Source organism: Anas platyrhynchos, chromosome 1 (assembly GCF_047663525.1).
Source record: "Anas platyrhynchos isolate ZD024472 breed Pekin duck chromosome 1, IASCAAS_PekinDuck_T2T, whole genome shotgun sequence".
NCBI classification, from domain to species: Eukaryota; Metazoa; Chordata; class Aves; order Anseriformes; family Anatidae; genus Anas; species Anas platyrhynchos.
Window position 1 is genome coordinate 155,752,005 of NC_092587.1, and position 8,742 is coordinate 155,760,746.

General features: G+C 36.6%; 1 protein-coding gene across 3 annotated transcripts in view; it reads right to left on the reverse strand.

The window, feature by feature from the left end:
* GPC5 (glypican 5) overlaps nt 1-8,742 on the reverse strand; it is a 762,495-nt gene that overhangs the window by 569,337 nt on the left and 184,416 nt on the right. The window lies entirely within an intron of this gene.

The window sequence follows — 8,742 nt, forward strand, 5'->3', positions numbered from 1 at the left end:
TGGACACCCTTATATGAATCTCCTGCATTTTATCTTTTCCTCAAGCTATCACATAGCATTGTAGCATTCATTCATTCAATTTGTCTCCTTTGCTTTATTTATTAGTGATGGACCAGGTAGTCTTTTGATACTGCTTACTGAAATGAAAGCACTAGCAAATCACCATCCTCAGTGCCCCACTTTCAAGTTCATTTTTCCCCCAACAGTCAAAAATTTCTCTGCTCTGCTAAGATGATCCCTTTGTTCCAGATGATCATAGCAGTAGGATTTCAAAAGATGTCAGCTCCTTTATTATAACAGAAAAACAATGGAAAATACCTATCACAAAGCACAGATAAGACTGTAAAAATCACAGATTTTCATACTAATAACAACTTTGGTAAAACTAGCAATTTCTTAATCAGTACAGCTAAATGAATCCTTATTATATCTGCAGCAATTTCAGCAAAAATGCCTGATACCTGAAGATTTTCCCCCTTACTTTAAAGGATTAAATGGTTCTGTTGCAGGAATCTTTACACCCATAATACGGAATCCACACTGAGTGAGTATCTATACCCAGGGAGTATAACAAGCAAACCTTAATAACAGACTCAGCAAGAAATCTCAGTCACTTTGATATCTTTTTACACAAGACAGGCTGAGAATGCACAAGGAGCAAAGCCACAAGTAATTTGTAGCATTTCACAGCTATATTAACACCTCTAATTGTAACTGACAGGGCAATTAAGGCAGAAAAACATCCCAGTACAGCAGGTTGTACATGATGATTGCCCCACTGAAACAACCAATCATGTATTCCATTTGGAGGAAAACTGTTTCATTTTATTTTCCACCATAGTAGTAGATGTCCCAGTTCATCATGTCTCATTAAAAAGGTCTGTGTTGGTATATACATTGCTATTTCACACAATTACAAGCCTTTACATCTAGTATACAGTTTAACAATTCCCTTCTCAACAAAAGTATCACGATTCTTTAAATATATATATGTAGTTAATTACTATCCGTAATCCATTTAAATAACATTTTTTAGAATAATGAACAGGCAATATTCTGAATGCAAAAACATTTAGGACACATGCTGCCCCATTTTTTTTCTTTCTTTTTTGACTGAAATCTAAGTAATTGCCCTCTCGTGCCTGCATTTGCCAAGTTTTGTAAAGGGTTTTTCCCCTTTGAAACTGGTACTATTTTATATCCAATCTAAATCACTGTACTGGCAATTCACCCTCCTCCCTTTTGCTCTCCTACCTCCCCCCAACATACACAATTCACTATGGTGAGGCTATGTACAAAATCAGCAGGGAGTGAAATTGTGTAACAACAGATTTACAGACATTTGTTTCTGTAAAAACAAAGGACTCTACATCTTCAAGACTTGTATTTGGAGAAGAGAGAATGTTTTCAATTAGATCTACTATAATCCCAAGGGACTGAATATTCATTAGTAGTTAGGTTGTGTTAGGTGCAATCTTCAGTCGGATCTTTCAATTTCAATCTGAAAGGAATCCAATTTATTTGCCTAAAACCACTACACAACAAGAACTGAAGTGCAGCAACTAGGAATGAATGAAAGATTTCCTTCAAAAGTACACTCCTGATCCAAATCAAAATGTTATTCTAGATGCATCTGTATCTGCTTCTTCACATAGAAAGCAGATCAGTAACATGTCCTTAAGTCAGGAGGAAATAATTCCTCTCCAGTTCCTGTTCATCTACTTCAAATTTAAAATGGGTGGATTTTTTTTTCTCCTCTTTTTCTGCTTTCTCTCCTGTCTCTTAGCTGTTGACTGTTTAATTTTTCAATTGCATTCTGCTATACAAATGTGTATATCAAACATAATAAAACTGTCCATACTTTACACAGCTGAGATTATAAACATAGAGGGGAAAAACAAAGTCAAACATTAAGCCCAAATCCCAAAATGCTTTCCCACAATTACAGTCCTAAAAACAGGAAGAAAAATTGTCTGAAAGCTGAATAAGGAGGTAACTAGTTCTGGCAACTAAAAAATAAACAAAATGATTGGCTTTGCAAAAATATCTATGACCAAAGTGAGATAGAGTTCATGTTAAAGGTGAGCAATTTCAGAATGTGAGTGTATCACCTTTCCCAAATTACACTCAAGACACTCATCCAATAAAATAAATTAATAAACAAACAAAATCCCACAACACAGCAAAACAAAAACATAAAAATTACCACAAAAGTCATGGCAACATATGGTCCTTTATAGGCCTGAAAAGTGAAGTAAATCCAGTAAGATACCACCAAGATGTTTACAGAACTTGAGGTATGAAGAAAGGCTGAATGAACTGTTTGTTCAGTCTAGGAAAGACCAGGCTCAGGGGGGATCTAATGTCAGACTTCAGTATAAGAAGCAGCGTGGCCAGCAGGGCTAGGGAAGTGATTGTCCTGTACTCGGCTCTGGTGAGGCCGCACCTCGAGTACTGTGTTCAGTTTTGGGCCCCGCACTACAAGAAGGACATTGATTTGCTCAAGCAAGTCCAGAGAAGGGCGACGAAGCTGATGAGGGGTCTGGAGAACAAGTCTTACGAGGAGCGGCTGAGGGAGCTGGGATTGTTCAGCCTGGAGAAAAGGAGACTCAGGGGTGACCTTATCGCTCTTTATAAGTACATTAAAGGAGGCTATAGCGAGGTGGGGGTTGGTCTATTCTCCCATGTGCCTGGTGACAGGACGAAGGGGAATGGGCTAAAGTTGTGCCAGGGAAGTTTTAGGTTGGTTGTTAGGAGAAACTTCTTTACTGAGAGGGTTGTTAGGCATTGGAATGGGCTGCCCAGGGAAGTGGTGGAGTCACCATCCCTGGAGGTCTTTAAAAGACGTTTAGATGTAGAGCTTAGTGATATGGTTTAAGGGAGGACTGGTTAGTGATAGGTCAGAGGTTGGACTAGGTGATCTTGAAGGCCTCTTCCAACTTAGACAATTCTGTGATTCTGTGACATTAGTTTCTAAAATGTAGGTACAAGAAAACGAGGGGATTCGATTTTTCCAAGGATGCAAAGACAGAGCAAGAGTTAACAGGCACAAGTTGCTTACGGGCAATGTTACTTGTCTATAAGAAAACATTATTCACTGTGCAAACAATTAAACACTAGAACAGGTTGCCCAGACAAGTGGTAAAATCTCTTGTCATTGAAAATATTCAAGTCAACTTGACAAAGTTAAGCCTATGGCCCTGCCTTGAACTGAAAGTTGTTCTCCAGAGGTCCCTTCCTCACTCAGGTTTGTCTGTGATTCTATGACCTCAGTAATAAAAAATGTCTACATACAAGTGGAAAAAAAAATAGTAATCCCTTTTGGATTCCTGAACAGTTGCAATTTGTGCATTCTTTTACTTTAAAAGTAAAAAGCAGTCTGCATTTTTTGGGACATACAACAAACAACATATACTTAGGTATAAGGGCTACATGAGACACTGAAGGCAGAATCAGCTTTGCCCTCCTCTCCTCTCTCTGAACAAAGACATTGGGGGAATAATGTGAAAAATTGAAATACTGGTCATTTAGTAACAGCTTAAAGAATGGGCCTGCATTTCAGCTGCAAATATATGAGGGACAATTTGAAGAGTTTGAATTTCTGTTGCTTTCAGACTTTCTAAAGAAAAAAAACACTGAGACTGGGCGTTGTAACTTGGCTTTGGTCATGACAATGGCCTACTACAGACTTCCAAAGTAAAGAAGATTCATCCATCATCTTATTTCATTTGTGTTTGGTCTGTTCTGGAAACTCATGGACCAGGGCAGAATGATGGCTGCTCAGGAATTGCTTCTGATATGGAAGCTACTGGTCACAGTCTTCCATATTTGTTCCTTAGCGTGATCAGTGTCCTAGCTTTTACCTTTTTTTTTTTTTCTACTTTTTTCCTTTTTTTTTTTCTCCTTTTTTTCCTGTAGGTCAATTCAACTTTATCTTGTGTCTCTCTTCCTTTAAATACTTAAAGTATTTCCTCATGATATACTACTTAAATAGTGGTGGTTGCCAACACTTGCCTAACTAGCTTTGTATCGCTTTCCAAGCACTCAGTGAAGTGAGTACAGAATGGGTCAGATGATTCAGTAATATAAACTGAAACCTATTTTGTAATGCTTTTTCCTCAAAGCTGTGAACTGGTTGTTCAAACATAGCTAAGGCCAAATGAAATCACCACTCAGCATCTGTGTTAGAAGAGATTTTAACAGCACATGGCATAACTAACAAAAATAAAAATAAAAATCTTGAAACTAATGTAATCTTTTTGTGGAATTCAAAACCCTGCTACAAATCACAGCTCTGATCCATTGCCATATTAGTAACTTTTTAATATTACTATAAATGGATCTACACTGTTGAATTGGGATGTTGTATGTCATATAACACACTGGTCAAAACTGAGAAATATTTAGAGAGCACAGGTAAACCCAGGAGGTTTTCTTCTTAAAATGGTGTGCTATTACTAGTTCACCTTTTAAATCTGCATTAAAGCTACTCAAAACAAACAAACAAACAAAAACAAAAAACAAAAAACAAAGCAAGCATTCTATTTACTGAAGGCCACCCACAGTCTTTTCCCCTGCATAATAAAGGCAGCTTCACCGTGAGTAACAAAGCTTCTTTCTGCAACAACTAGAATTTACAGTCTTCTCCACTGGATGGCAACCTAAGATCCAGCAACAGAATGAACAGCTTTCTCCAGAGGACCACCAAAACGAGAAATCCACCACTGCGAAGGTTTACCTAAAGTATTTGCTTCTGTTGCTGTTTAGATGCCATGCTATGAACATGAGAAAAAAATGAAATCTCGAACAATTGTGAATGATTATGGCCTCATCAGGCTGGATGAGGTTCAAATAAGTACTAACATAGCCCTAAAAAAATCCCGTTTTGTGTTTAACTGTTTTTCTGTGCTTTATCGTAATAGTGTAACAAAATATGAACTACAGTTGCCATTAGAAGTACTTGAAAGTAATGCTGATTTCTGGTAAGCATTTTGTCACATACATCATGAGTACAGATCTGCAAGTTCTTTTAGAAAAGAAATCATTTTAGTAGTCACTTGAATTTGTAGTAGGAAAATGTAAGATGCAAATGGTGGGGTGGAGAAGACCAGATCTTATGTCTCTGATTTGTTTAAAATGCAGAATGCAATTTCTCTCTCAAAAAAATGAGAGAAGACAGATAAAAGAGAGAGGAGGAAAAAAAATCACATAGGCATTTTCCACAAAAATAACAGGAAATTATATATAAATTTGAGCTCTTTGTACTTTACAAAATTAAGAGAAAAAATGTTTCTACAGTGAGGAAGCCTCTAAGAGTTGAAAGCATTTCTGCTATAATCTCTAGATCTCAATTCCCAATTCTGAGCAATTGCTGAAAAGCAGGACATTGCATAGTCTTGATAGCAAGGATGACCTTGACAATTAGATTAAATTGTTTTATATTCGAGTGTCCATCAATATCTTTTTTTTTTCTTTTTTTTTTTTTTTTCAAGATGAGAATGGTTCACGGCAGTATCATGGACAAGAAGTTACAATAATTCTTAAAGAAATATCTCCACTCAGCAAGCTTAAATCTAGTAGCAGCATCCACTGTCCCACTGTCTAAAGTTAGCCAGCAAGAACTTGTTAAAAGTATAATACTACACTTTCTCCCTCTTCTTTCTTCGGTATTGTCACCCAGTTTATGGCAATTTATAGAAAGCAGAATTAAATCATAATTTCATCAACAGTCATTGCTGAGTTCTTCCATTAACTTATCTAGCCTCTCTTTGAACCCAGGTACACTTTTTGTTTCCACACTATCTCAGCTCAGTGATTCTGTGATTTAACTGTGCTCTGTGAATAAATATCTTCATTTTTAAGTCAGCTGGATAGAGATCATTTATTGTTGGCAACTGTGAAGGACTATTGCCTGTTCACTTGTTTTGCAGTTTATGAGCTGGAAATCTGTTTTGGAGTAAGATCTCCAAATAATCCAGGAAAGTGATCTCACTTAAACAGACAGCCACAGTGTCTCAGAAGAACTTATCATTGTCACTATTCTCTTGGTGTCCTTGTGTGGTGCTTTTTGCTGTTGTTTGTTCTGGTTTTTTTAGGGGGCAGGAGTGCAGTGGGCAGTGGGGAGGCAGAAAACATGTCTCAAGATAATAGGAATACTAATTTTAACAAGGCATAACATAATAGCTTTTAATGTGGATTTGTCAAGGGTTATTTTCATTGTGACTATTTTGGTGCTGGATTTTTGTTTGTTTGGACACAAAATTTTCCAGAAGAAAGTTGTTTCTGACCTTATCAAGATCTAGATTGTTTTTTTGCTTTACTCCCAGATACACAAAAGTTTAAATGCACAAGCTTAGGACAATGTTACATGCACATAAAAAAAAAAAAAAAAAAAAAAAAAAAAGAAAAATGAATGTGGTGCATAATTACACTGCCTATTTATCAGATGAGACTTCCTAGGACATGAACTGTCCTGTCCCTTGAGAAATAATTTGTTCCTGCCCTATGAAATGATAATCTTGCTTATGCAGCACAATACTAACTGCTAACTTCTATACTCAAGGTCTGTTTCCTGTTTATGGAAATGGAAAAATGTCAATTCTAATCCCACACAGTTTAAAATTTGATGGAAGTATTAGAGAAAACTGCTCATTTGAACAACAAGTGTAGGATCTATTTTACATATGGCTTCTCTTCATGTCTTCCACTCTAATTTGTGTACACAGCTGAGACGAGAGTTTTTCCTGTCATGAGCATCTGTTTGACTCATAGTATGTGCTCTGTCTATCTCTGTGAACTGTTCCAACGGCAGTGCTGAAGCATCTGCCACAGTGACTCTTTCTCTATAGTGGATTCAAATCTCCTACAGAGGAATTTGAAAGAAGGATGAGGAGAAAAGCAATTCATTGAGCCTCTGCTGATGTTCAGAAAACTTGTTTTTCTTTTACCTTCAATGGTCATCTTCTGGTGACATTTACCTGAGTATGGTGTGCAGTGTTACACGTTTAACTACAGCTCCCTGAGGCCCAGGGTAGAAGCAGCCCATTTCTGTAGTCTCTTTCTGAGAGTCATGTCATATGTTCGGAATTCTTTCTGCTTGTCCTTTTACGGTGCAAACCTTTTTCCATCTGACTTGCATGTTCTTGAGGGCATGATTCAGATCATCTAAGCCATGCAGCTCCTCTCAAGATGATCAGTGGATCATCTTGGCTCACTCCCAGTGATTACAATGGGAAACAGGCAGTCCACAAGCACTAGGCAGGACGTGGCACACTCCGTTGACTATACAATCTCTAGGAGTCTAGATAAAACACCTCAATTTTGCATAGCTTAAAATGTCACTTGAATTTCACTCCCAAAACAAAGTCTTCTTTATGTACAGAAATATGGCATTATAAAGATAAAAACCAAAAGAATTAACTGTATTGACTGCATAAGCTGAATTTATTTTTTTTTCAATCTTTCACAAGTGTCTAAGCAACTTCTCACTGTTCTGCTGAACTTCTTTATTCCTCGAATATATTCCTCTTTACTAAGAAATTAAAAGTAGAGAAGAGGTGGCACAGGCTACCTATAAACTCTTGAAATGGCTAGGAAAAATTTCTCTAGATATAAAAATATGGGTTTGAAGTTAAATGAGTACTGCCAAGATCTCTAAGTACAGTCTGTGCTGTCAAAAGGCTGAAGGGCAGTACTCCAGAATGAGCTTTCGTTGGTTTGGATCATAGTCAAATCTTTTCTGAGCTAGATATGCATGAAATCAAGAGCCAGTTGCCCTGATCTTGGAATTGCTGTTCAAGGAACTGAGGAAAATATAGTGATAATCTGCACATATAAAAGACCTTTGCTCAAAAAATAACTGTAATGATTTATTCGTTTTTTCTCCATTAGGTGCTCTTCCGAACTCTTGAATGGTTCAGTATTGCTCTTCTACCATATGGTACCACCACCTGTTAACTGACCACATCTATAATACTTTTGAATGAAAAAGTATTTGATTTTTTAATTAGTTTTTATTACTTCAAACAGCTTCTCTGCAACAATTTCAGGATGCACTAATAATAATATACTTTTCTTCTCTAAGTAGAATATAATATGCTGCTTTGATGTTTGAACCGAAAGCAATAATCTTAGGTATCTGCCATGATATCTTTGTAGCTTCCAGAAGCGTTTCACTAAACAAACAAAAAGAAAATGTACTTTTATTAGACTGTAAAATAGGATAGGCTTATTACTTCCTCTGTTACTGCTGTCCTTATGTGTGATTCAGAGAAGATTTTAAAGACATTGGGATATGAAAGTGAGACGTACTAATAGGAGGATGAGTAGAAACATACTTGTGTACAGGAACATAAGCTTCCCTCAGATAATGTTGCCATCATATTTCATAAAAGAACATGAATATTCCAATTTTCATAACACTATATTAGAACTGGACATTTAAGACCTGAGTTCTAGATGCTATAACCTCTCCTACAGAGAAAATAGGCTTAGGAAATAAAGGGAAAATGAAAGAAAAATTTTATATTCTTTCCACAACTACTCTAACTCACCTCAGATCCATTACTAATTTTATTTAACCTTTACAAACAAACAACTTCAAAACAATTATGCAAAACATAAAACTGTATACCTCATTCAAGAATATGTTTCATCTTTGACCAAAGATAAAGAGGTAGTGTTGCTTGGTCCTGAACACTGTTATCCCATAAAAAGTTATTTTCATATGTCAATTTAACCAGA